Source organism: Protopterus annectens, chromosome 6.part0 (genome assembly GCF_019279795.1).
Source record: "Protopterus annectens isolate FY-2018-M chromosome 6.part0, PAN1.0, whole genome shotgun sequence".
Lineage (NCBI taxonomy): Eukaryota > Metazoa > Chordata > Ceratodontiformes > Protopteridae > Protopterus > Protopterus annectens.
The window spans coordinates 1,196,205,370-1,196,217,646 of NC_056737.1; the positions used below are offsets into that span (position 1 = coordinate 1,196,205,370).

Genomic DNA, 12,277 nt, shown 5'->3' on the forward strand with positions numbered 1-12,277 from the left:
TAGCAATAATGGCAGAAATCACCAGAACAGGCAATGCCAGGGGCATCAGCCATCATCCTTGCAAACGCATCCCCAAAAGTTAACTTATTCAAGGGCCGAGCATGCTACCATATCAGGGACATGAGCAGCTATTCTTCCATACGCAGGAAAGACAAGAATATTTTGTTGTTGCTGACATGTTCTGATGTGACTCTACATTCTAGAGCACTTGTAGTAGCCATGGTCACTTGCTCAGATCTTGTGGTTTTGAAAAACAGTAGCCTCACATGCATGGACACATTTTAGATCATGTATCCCACAACATAGTGCAACACTGTGGAACTACACTGCACTGTAACACTGTAGGTGCACACATGCCATATGACGGGGAAACTGCATGAAGAGAAGAGATGAGAGGAGAAATAAACAGAGTGACGGTAGGATAGTAAGGACTGAAGAGCAAGCTAATAAGGCCTTGTGCCTTAGTGCAATGTGCTAAAGCACAGGCTGATAAATTAGTGTTGGTAAGTGGCCTTATTAGCATAACTGACAAAATAAGTATTCCTTATTAACAAGGCATAACATGCCAGCACCATCATGGGCGATTTCACTCAATGAGGCATAACACGCCAGCACCATCATGGTGAGTTCACTCAATGAGGTATAACACGCCAGCATCATCATGGGTAATTTCACTCAATGAGGCATGATGCACCAGCACCACCATGGGCGATTTCACTCAATTTTTTTTTTTGTGATATAAAAAATGAGACCACAATAAATCATTTCAAAACTTTTCCCACCTTTAATGTGACCTATAATTCAATTGAAAAACAAATCTGTTAGAGGAAAAACATAAAAAATAAAAAAACGTACAATACACTGATTGCATAGATTTCAGAAAGCAACCCATTAACAATACTCACAATATATTCTGTATTCAACATAAGCAGGTACTTTCAACCCTTCCCAAGACGTTTTGCACAATGCCTTTCAGCCTTTCTGATTTTAGAGATGGGCTTCAAGCTTCTCCTTAGAGGAACATCTTTCATCTACTTTCACCATTCCCAGGAGATTCTTTTGGGCTTCCTTTCTTCACTCAGGAATCAGTAATCTCCTTTCTGCAGGAGTGGTGGCCTGATATAGCTCTGAAGGTAGCGGACAGCCATTAACTTCTGACATATCTTTCTTTCCCCATACTTCCTGTTAAAGGGCATCTGCACTTGCTTGTACTACAGCAGTGCATACCCTGAAGATTTGGGGTTAACATGACCACTAGACAAATTGCTGATGAACGATGGCTGAAGGTGGAAAGACTGATCATTGCTAATTCTGTCTGACTACTGCACTGCTAAGAACATGAGAGGGTAGAACTTGTAATGTAAGGCCAGAGACTAATAAGGAGGAAAGGAGGAATGAAGTAATATGATGGGAAACTGCATGAAGAGCAGAGATGAGAGGAGAAATAAACAGAGTGACGGTAGGATAGTAAGGACTGAAGAGCAAGGGGAAATGGGTGAAATCAATAAATTACACAAAAGGGGTGAAGTGAAGGATACAAAATACACAGTATGTTCACAAGAAACCATATACTGCATTGAGGTAAACGATAATGTGGGGGAGAAGTGATAAACTAAAAACGTTTGAGTGGCAGGCAGAAAATTGTGCACAAGGGAAAAACTGGAAAGAGTTGTGCATGTTCTTGTTTTCCTGGCTGCTCTCATTTCATTCATAATATTGTATTTTAACCGTATTGTTCTTGTATTTTTATGACAATGTGTTTCGCAACAATTGTGCTCTAATATCATGTTTCCGTGGTTTAATGTGTTATGCCGAAATTGCTGTACATCTTGTTAAGGAGACTGCAGTGATGTTGTACCTGAAACATATAACTGTTGTCCCTGATTACTTAGATAATTAACAAAGTCTCAGAAATTTGTAGTACAGTATCTCTTTGTATGTACATCCTAGGATATTAAACAAAAGATCATTTGTCTCTCCACATTCCTAGCTGCCATCCAACCCTTTAATTGAATAAAGGATCCTATGGATTCTTCAGTTTGAATATCATTAACGCACTTTATCATAAAGTACTGTGTACAAAGTAAAAAGACTACATATAGATACATAAAACAAAAATAACAACACAAAAGCAAACAATTAGCAACAGTAAAGCAAGCTATTAAAACAAAATGTGTAAAAATAAAACATCCAAATTTAGAATGCCAACATTTATAACAAAGCTTTGCAGAAATAAATAGGCATCATTATATAGAATGCCACAACTCATTAACATGAACAAGTTAAAACTAACACAACCAGTGAAACCAGTGTTAATCTTGGTATAAAATGTTAAAAGATGATCAGCTTCACCACCAAACACCAGTTCAAATAAGATCAGTGTTTAAGGACCTGCTAGACCAAGCTACTGCAGAACAGGCTTTTGGCTACTAAGGAAACAGGCTGCATAGATGTGGGCCTGACAGTAAAAGAAGCAAATGGCATATGTTTCTAAACTCACTTGTGGAACCACTAGCAACCCCTGGGAGGCTGAGAGCAGAACATCTGGTAGGCAGAATGGCAGAATTAGTTCGATGGGGTAAGATGAATCCAGATATGTGGATAGGTAAATGAACATCAACTTTTGAAGATTATATGAAAATGGACAGAAGCCAGTGTGGGCTGGGCAGCACAAATGTTGCATGTTAGTATCATGAGGTATCAGTTAGCAACTAGCTACAAAGTTCTGCAAACTCAGCAAATGGTCATTCTCAGTGTCAGGGAGTTCTAGATAGACAGCCTTATAATAATCAAGGCCGGATGAGACCACCATGTGAAGTATTACACAGAGAGATCAGGCTGAGGAAAAAGGAGCTTGTTCCTTCAGACATTCTGCAGATGGAAGCAGGATGCTTTTACGAGAGCTGACATCTGGTTCAAAGGTGTCAGTGAATTATCCAGAATCCCTCCTACAATTTCACACCTTATTAACTGACTCATGCTTATTGCCTCTGTAAAAGCTACAGTCAACGACTAGGTCAGTAGCAGCAGGGTCACTCACTTGTAGCCTCACTTGTGGAAAAGTTAATTTCAAATGATTATGTACCAGTCACTGATGAATAGCCTGTAAGTCTTCAGTGAGGGTATATACATTCACCATATCATTCAGAGGCAAGGAGAGGCATAGCTGAGTGCCATCAGTGTAGCGATGATACACTAAACTCTCTTTCTTATACGATCTCCTAAAAGAATCACAGAAACCATAAGAAGCAGTGGGCCCAAGGCCGAGCACTGTGGTGTTTAATAGTCCTGTGGGAATGGGGCAGAAATTACAGTTGTGTAGGTAAACGTACCATAATAGTAGATGTCTGAGTGATCACTGCTGCAGTAGCCTTAGTTATACAGGTTATATGCGTCTAAGGATATAACAGCCATCCAGTTTCCAAAGCTTTAAGGGCACCTTTTATGTGCCTAACACCATGGCCAGCTGAAGCACAGCTGAAGAAAAAGAGTGGTTTGGGTGACAAGCCCTTGAGAGCTTTCGTACCATCTGAGACAGACTGGCTAGAGCCCTGAAAGGTCAGTGTTAGGAAAATAAATGTAAAGGTTCTCACCCTGGCAACAATAAAAAGTATAAAAACAGAGAGGTGCAGGTAAAGACTGGCTACTGCAGCAGAGATCATTCAAACATCTACTGTTATGGTATGTTTACTTATACAACTGTACTATGCTCATCACATTGGTCACTGCTGCAGTAGCGTTAGCTATACATGTATATTACCATATCTTAGAACAACTGGGTGATGAAGGTTGAGGGTCTGGGAGCCCCTGGAGAATGGCCAAAGCAAAATCAGTCCAACACCTGGAGAAGGAATCTAATTTATAGTGCTTTGTAAAGGTATGTACAGAGGGCCATCTTGGTTCCTCTAAAATAATTCTGTAGTCCAACTCTTTTTCAGAAATGCTACAGATAAAGCAAAAGTTCTGGTAGAATAAATCTAGACCCTGCTTGAAATTGCCTTGCGGTGAGTATAACAAAAGGTAATAACATGAGATGACCATATGGAAATTGCCTGCTTTGGCACAGATTGTCCTTTCTTCTTGACTTCACAATCAAGGAACAACTGATCAGAGTTCCTATAAGATTTACGTCAGTCATGATAATATTTGGGTTGTCTGCTGACATCCAAGGTAGCACGTATCTTTTCTCCCTCATTTTTAGGCTCTGGAAAGAATATAAAAGAGATGGATCATTTGGCTCCAAGTAAAATCTGGATACCACTTTAAGCATACATGATGGATTAGTTCTTAAGGAAACCATTTCTTAGTGGAAAATAAAATATGTCTGACTCACCATATGACCGTGCAACTCAGATACTCTTCTTGCAGTAGTCAGAGCAAACAGTAAAACTGTTTCCATTTTAAGAACCTCAAGCCAGCCTGGTGAACTGGTTCAAATGGAGCAAGTTTTAGCTTCTCTAACACAACATTGCAGTCCCAGTGAGGCGTCATCTCTCTTCTAGGAGGTCTAGTATGGAAAAGGGTGCTTATTAATTTTTTTCTTTTTCTGGCTGGAAATTGGAACAGTTGATGAAATAGTAGGGTGCTTCACAGTAAACCAAAAAAGATGCCCGATTCCCAGGGAGGCCTGGCAGCCATCCGCAGTGAAACAGATAAATATTAAAAAATTCAATGTTTCCACCACAAAACACTGTGAAAAGCAAAGCTGCTGACCCCCTGCCCCAGAAAAATAAATAAATAAATAAATAACACGACTTCTGCTAAGGGAAAATAGTTTTAACTTAAAATGATTTTATTCACCAATACTGAAAACTCTCATTCCTGAAGAAAAAAAGTTACTGAAACCCATGTGACAGTCTACAAAAACACTTTCTTCATAGCTTAAAACTTTTACAGAAAAAGTTCAGTTTCAGTAATAAAATTAAAAATTGAAAGTTTTTTTTTCTTTTCCCTAAGGAAATGTATCTTCCCAGCAATGGAACAGTGTTAACTGACCACTAATCCTCAAAAGTCTACAAGAGGAGAGCTCTTTGGTGGCAGGAAAGCTGTGAAGGGCTTGGCACCAAAACTACTTTTTTTCTTCAGCTCTGCTCAAGCTTCCTAATGTTTTGGACATGTGGAAGGCACCCTTAAAGTTTCAGGAGCTGATTAGCTGTTATATCCTTAGCAGACTATATCTCAGTTGAAACTACTGCAGCCGTGATTAGTAAGATGACCATATAATAAAAGTCCATTAATAAAAAAAAAAAAAATAATAAAAGTCAAGGAGGCCCTCTGTGTATGACCCAGGAGATAGGAGGTGGACCACATTGGAACCACAAGGGAGATACCAGATAATCATGAACACTCAGTCAACATGCCATGATCGATGGCATCAAATACTACTGATAGACACGGCAGGGCCAAAACTGTGTAAAGGTGCTGGTATGTAGCTGTTAGGAAATTAGAAACTATTAGGATGAGAGCAGCCTTGATGTTTTGGTATGGAAGAAACAAAGACTGATCCATGAGCCCTCTGACCACAAGGCAATGCTTGAGTTGTGTGTATATGACCTGTCTGGCAGTTACTGCAGAGAGTTAAGGCTCTGAGCTATTGATGGACAGCTTCCTGTGTCCATAGTACATGGCTTGAATATTTTCACCTTCATTTGCGTCTTGTGACTCTGAGCAAGTCAATTAACCAGACAGTGTTCCAGGGTTGTCCCTGAAAGGCTGAAATGGGACATTTGTGTTCATTGAACTTATCCAATCAACAAATGTGTATAAAAAGAAAAAGGCTTCTTAACTACCTTACCAACACACAGGATATTTAAGATGGAGTGATAGCTTTTATGTACACTAGAATAAAGTGATGTTTTTTCTTAAGAATAAGGTAATAAAACCCTCTCTGTAGTCAATGGAACATGCCATTCCTTAAAGTTAAAAACAGTTATCACCATAATCAACCCCCTTTTTACCCATTTTTTTAAATAGTTGGATTGTTGTGTCAGCTGTCGCCATCTTTCTCGATTCACTGCCACTCTCCTCCCTTTTTCAATGGTCATGCCTGACCACTGCAGGTCTTCTCTCATGCAGTCCATCCATCTATTTGCTGGACACCCTTGTTTTGTCTTTCCCACTTCCTGTCCCTCCCAGATCTTATTAACCAGCTTGTCTATTGCACCTGTGATTGAACCACCATAATCTGTTGTCTTTGACCTTCTCTGCAATTGAGCTACTGGGTTTCTGCTTGATGTCCTCATTTCTTCATCTGCTCCACAGTGTACATCCTACCACCCATCTCAGGCACTTCATCTCCATCATCTCTGCTTTCTTCAGCTGCTCTGCTTTTACTGCCCTGATTTCTATATGCTACAGTAGTACTGGTAAAATAACTGTTTTCAACTTCTTTGTCATTTGTTCTGTCACAGAGACCCCTGACGCTCTGTGCCATTTGGCTGCAGCCTGTCTGTTGTAGCTTTGACTTCATCATTCAGGCTTCCCTTCCCCTCAACAACCCCTCCCAGATAATTGAATATGTTAACTCTTTCCACTATTCTCCCACTCTAAATCAATTTTCAGCTTCTCCTGATTTCTCTCATTTGCTGCCATGACATCTGCTTTGTTTTTACTCAATGTCATCCCACATTTTGCATTCTAATCACCTGTCAGTTGCTGGAGTTCCTGCTTGTACTGCCACATTATCTGTATACAGCAGCTGTATTGATCTGTCCCCATTCAACCTATTTGCTAGTGTAATCTCCACCAGTTCAAACAGCAGTGGCCTCAGAGCTGAACCCTGATACACACCCGCTCCCACTGAAAGCCCCTCTAAGAGTTGGAACACTGTTCAGACTTGTGTTATTGGGTCCTTATGCATAGCCTGCACACATTTTGCCTATGTTTGGGACTTTGAACTATCACAGGACTGTTTTAATCAGCTTTCTTGGGACATTGTCACATGCTTTCTCTAAGACTAGGAATATCTAATTGGACTCTTTTATTCATTTCCAGTTTCTTTTTCTCAACTATCTGTATCGCTGCTAACAGTGGATTGGCTGTGCTGCACCCTGATCTGAATCCAAGCAGCTCATTGGCTGTCTTACTTTCTACTGTTCTATACATTCATTAATCTACCACTCTGTCCAGTACTTTCATGCAGTGTGACAAGAGTTTGATACCTCTATGTTGCCCACAGTTGTGAGTGTCTCCTTACACTGGCAGTAGAATGCATATTTTAGGATACAACACCTTTCTCACCATATGGCAGTCAGGGTGCCTTTGAGGTGATCAGATTATGTGATCATTGTACAGAAAAAAATAGCACAGCTGAAGGTAAATCAGCTGACTGAACTGCGGGCTTGCTTTCAGTGCAAGATCGCCAAAAGTGGGGATCAGGGAGTCTGCCTTTTCCCCCCTGTAGAACAACCTTGGAATCGGTATACATAATTAGCAGGGCATGTTGCGAGGAATGAAAGGGGCTTTCCTCCCTGAAAAAAATTCTGTTTTTCTTTGTTATTTTCAATTTGTTTGGCTCAACCACTTTTTGTTGCTTTTGTGCAGTTCACTTATGTATATATCTGCCCCTGCCAGAATCCAGACTAACTCCTCCTATACTATATTATATGAAACAGTAGTGTAAATAATTCCTAGCTGCTTCAATCTGATTGTTTGTAACTATATAAGATTCAGCCTTGGCTGACAGAATTGTTTTTTTATTATTCATGCTGATTTTCAATGTGATGTTTTACTGTTGGAGCTATTCTCCCCGGGCCTCCGCTGAAAATGGACATATATCCAGTCGAACTACCCCGGTCAACAAATGTAAAATAAAATAAATAAATAAATATAACTGTTATATACTCTAATACGAGTAGTCTCTTGAGTCATTTCTTCATTAAATCACTCAACATCTTGAACATATCTGCAGTGCCCTCATCTAAACCTGCTGTTTTCCTTGACTTCATTGCTGTTCTTACTTCTTCTGTGGTGGGCTCTTCTTACACTTTCATTGTAGACTGTGTCTGCAGCAGTACGGCTTCTGTGGAGTTCTTTTTATTTAGAAGCTGTTAGAAGTACTTCATCCATCTTCCCCTGATATCATATGGGCTGGTGAGCAGGTTGTTGCTGGATTCCCCTGTCTTTCTGTCTGTCTGTCTATCTATCTGTCTGTCTATCTATCTATCTATCTATCTGTCTGTCTGTCTATCTATCTATCTATCTAATCTATCTATCTATCTATCTATCTATCTATCTATCTATCTATCTATCTATCTATCTATCTATCTATCTATCTATCTATCCTTTGATGGCCAGTTTAGTCCCACGAGGGTGGTAGCTTCTTTTCAGGAGAGACCTGGGTTAGTATTTATACTTCTAACGAGAAATTTGGCTAGGGCACTGGGGACTTCCTTTCCTTTTTTTCAATATATGCCATGGGATCTTTTACATCCTCATGAGCTACCACCAACTCAAGCTGATAGGACTTCAGTTTAATGTCTCATCCGAAGGACAACACACTCAGGAGTGCACCACATCCCCCTTATGCTGCACAGCAGTGTCATCAATTCATCTAGCTGGTGTAGGAATAGAACCCACAACCTTCTGCACCAAAGGCCTGTTGAGCCACTAACATGAATGGTGTATGATGACTATCTTCTTTATCTTTCTGTCTTTGCCTTGCAACCTGATGGAGTTTCTTTGTGCCGTCTGCTAAATCATTTTCCAGAAACTGGTAGAGTGCCTGTGATGTATTCTTAGTGATGAAACCAGTACTAGTAGATTATTAAACCTGGTACATCAAGGCTGGTCTGACAAGTGCACATGGGCAAGGATCCTACGCATATACTGTGAAGTGCATACCACAGTCCACAATAAAGAACTCATCATAACTGGCAATATCCAGCAACACCCAAGTGGTGGAACAAATACTACCCACATTAATTAAGATCCCATGGGGTCAGGAGGTAGAAGTATGTATGTGATAGTGCCAACCACACCACTGACAAACAGAATATGTAGGCAGCCATCAGAGTGTTTGTGGTTAGGATCCTAACCCTGGCAGGGTGTTCTGTTCCTTTCCTTGGCATGGGTATGTTGCCACACATATGCTTATGAGGGCTCCCATCATCAGCCTGGAACACTAAGCCCATGTCCCTCAGTCCTGTGGTCATTGTTGTGTAACGTTATCTGCAGATGAGCAGTTTGCCTGACCAGGGCTATGATTTCTCTCCCCCACTATGGACAAGCCAGTGTAAATCATTCACTCCCATCCTCTCCTGCTCAGCTATTCCAGCCACCATACCTGTAATCAAACTTGAGACATTTAGGATACGGTCATGGCTTTAGTCCTGTACCACATAGATGGGGATCTGGTGCACTGTTTAAACAACTAGTAGCAACGGCCACCCCCTAGTATGGTGATTTGTGAGTTGTGAAGTTGTCATCTGGCTGAAGCCACCATCAATACTGCAATTTGTGAGTGGCATCATTGTCATCTGGCAAAGGCCACCACCAATATGTTGATTTGTGAGTTGCAGTGTTGTCATCTGGCTGAAGCCACCTCTCAGCCAACTGAAGAAAATCAAACATGTGTGATCTTGCAGGTTTTTCATGCATGCAAATCCAACTCTGAAAACACTGTGCCCAGGCAGGGGCTGTAGCAAAGGTATGTAACAGGTATGTCCAGGTGGGGAATGTTATAAAGGTATTTACCAGGATCTTATTCTTTGGCTTCTTATAATCCTTCTCATTGGTGCCTTCTAAGTCAAAGTCAGCCTGTTGTGCCTTCCAGCTTAGGAATGTGGAATACAGAGACACATATAGTTCCAGTAAGAGACCGACTAACAGAACTAATAAAAAATAATTTTCAAGCTCACTTATATACGTTGCAGGTACATATACCTCCATATGAAGTATTGAAAGAGGAAATTCTAAGTACACAACATGTGCTGAGATAAACAGTCCTGGCAAACTTCAAAGACTGAAGCATTACATGTCATGAACTTTAATAGTACCCTGACTTATGAATAGCATTCATTCCTGTCAAGGTATTAGAAATGCCAAACATTTAGAGAAAGAGAAAAAAAACATACATAGGAACACACATGCAGCCAAGGGTGAGACTACAGTCTATACTACTGACAATGTGGTTTTAGGTTGCTCATCGCAAGAGACACTTTTTTAATTTTAAATAATAATTTTATCCTGTTTTTTAGACAAAACAAAATTTGCTGCTCATGCCTTATTGTAGCTTTCTACCTACTCCTAACATGCAGGCAGATTTATATCGTGAAGTTGGAATTCTTGGATGCCAAGGGTGTATTTATAACAGTGACATTTTTTTAAGTTTTTAATCAGATTTTCTTTATGGTGGTATCTATATTTGGCCATACATTTCTGGATTTGAGGGCAATCTTCAAAAGATTTTATCTTTAGTATTATGCCGTGATCCCTGCTTTGACCATCAAGCGTAATTATTACTTCAGCCAACTGGTCTGGTCATTCCTGATGGAAGCTGAAGACTTATAGCCCATTTGTTTCTCTTTTGGGTAAGGGCTCAGTGAGAAATTTGGGTACAGACTTCAGCCCTCACAGCATGCATATGCCCAATTTTTTTTGGTACTTTTGAGAGATGCACAATGGATGAGTATAGTGTAGAACTATCACTGATTCCAATGAGCAATAGAATTCTACAAATATGGTCACCACTGGGAAAATTATAGGCATTGAATGCCTTCAGAGGTGCACCCCATTTGTCCACCTGGGAGAAACAAGCAGCCCTGTCACCTTTCTTCTCCCCCTCCCCAGTTGACTTCACTAGTATTGGGGCTACTAATCAGGCTCTGGTCTCCTGAATCACAAGTTGGAGTTTGATCCCTCCTATACCACAAAGCTGTCAGACATGTTTAGAAGTGGTGTATAAAGTTACGTGAGATATTTATTTTTGTTAAGTATTTCTGATAAAAAAATAACTCGAGCTGCAGTGTGACTCCATATTCTATTTTACAATTTCCAGAGAATGTCATTACCTATATAGGCTCCCTTTCTTTCTTTATTTGACATTTGTTTTTGTTTTTTTTTGCTATCACCAATAAAAATAGCAATGATGCAACTCAGCCCTTGATGTACACCAGTGCTGGGAGCTACTTTTTAATAATTTGTCTGATATGTAGATGTTTCTGTCTTGATATCTACAGTTTATACTGAGTTTCACTAGCTTGGATTTCAGTGTACGTTAAAGTATCAGAGGCATTATTTACCTCCAATTAGACAATATGAAATTCTGACACTTGTTCTGGTGCTGAAGTAACACATTCATATAAGGTTATTAAATCCAGAACCTGTGCACACAGTCGAAGTGACATTGTTTGTGATAAAATAGACATCCATTTTCTGATTGGTTTATGATAAAGACACACTTTAGAGTCATTGCTCTGTTGATTGCTGGGTTCAGTAGTTTAGGTCTGTCTTCATTTCCAAAAAGCAGAGATTCGGCATGCTAAGACTGATTTATTAAATAGTATTTCTAGATCTGCAGTGGCATGGTAGAATCCTATTATTTTGTGCCTCTCTAATCCTTTCATTGCCCAAGTAATAGCCACCCATTTCAGATTTTATTCTTTGATTCCTTCACTGAGATCTGTGTTTTTCTTCATTTTTATCATAGGTTCATAGGTAAGTACTAGGCTAGCTGCCATTGTGGGCCAGTTTAAGCCTAGCTGATTTCACTTTTTGTGTTCAAAATAACTTATCCCATTTGTTAGAATGGCCTTACCCATCCCATGGTCATTACTTATATATTACCCCTAATAAGAATAACTGAGATCATACCATACATCATTTTAGGGGACCATAATCATGTCGTTGTTGTTAGCACCAGCTCTGTATCAGCTGTGGGGTACCCACCTGTGTAATTTCATACAACTGTCTTTCTGTTTTTTTTTTTTTTTTTTTTTTTTTTTTTTATTAACTTTTAGTGATGTTGATGTATTTATTGGCTGTAAACTTTCCTGTTTGGGAACATATATTCATTACCATACTGTAACTGGAAATAGGTGTATTATAAGTTGAGATATTCTGCACTTCATAAATGATAATGTCAACTTCACACTTTTATTTCTGTTAATATACCATCTGTGATATAAAAGGCACATTGTTCTTTCAGCAGGACTGCCATGATCAAAATAAAGAAATAATTTATAATTATATGTATGCACATTTGAAAAAGATTATATTAAGGAATTAAGGAAGGTCATCCAGTTAAACAATGTCTCATGCTGACTGCTTCTTGCCTTGT

General features: G+C 39.6%; 1 protein-coding gene across 1 annotated transcript in view; it reads left to right on the plus strand.

Moving 5' to 3' along the window:
* The window catches only part of LOC122803968 (arachidonate 12-lipoxygenase, 12R-type-like), a 101,458-nt gene that overhangs the window by 88,987 nt on the left and 194 nt on the right, over positions 1-12,277 (plus strand). The window lies entirely within an intron of this gene.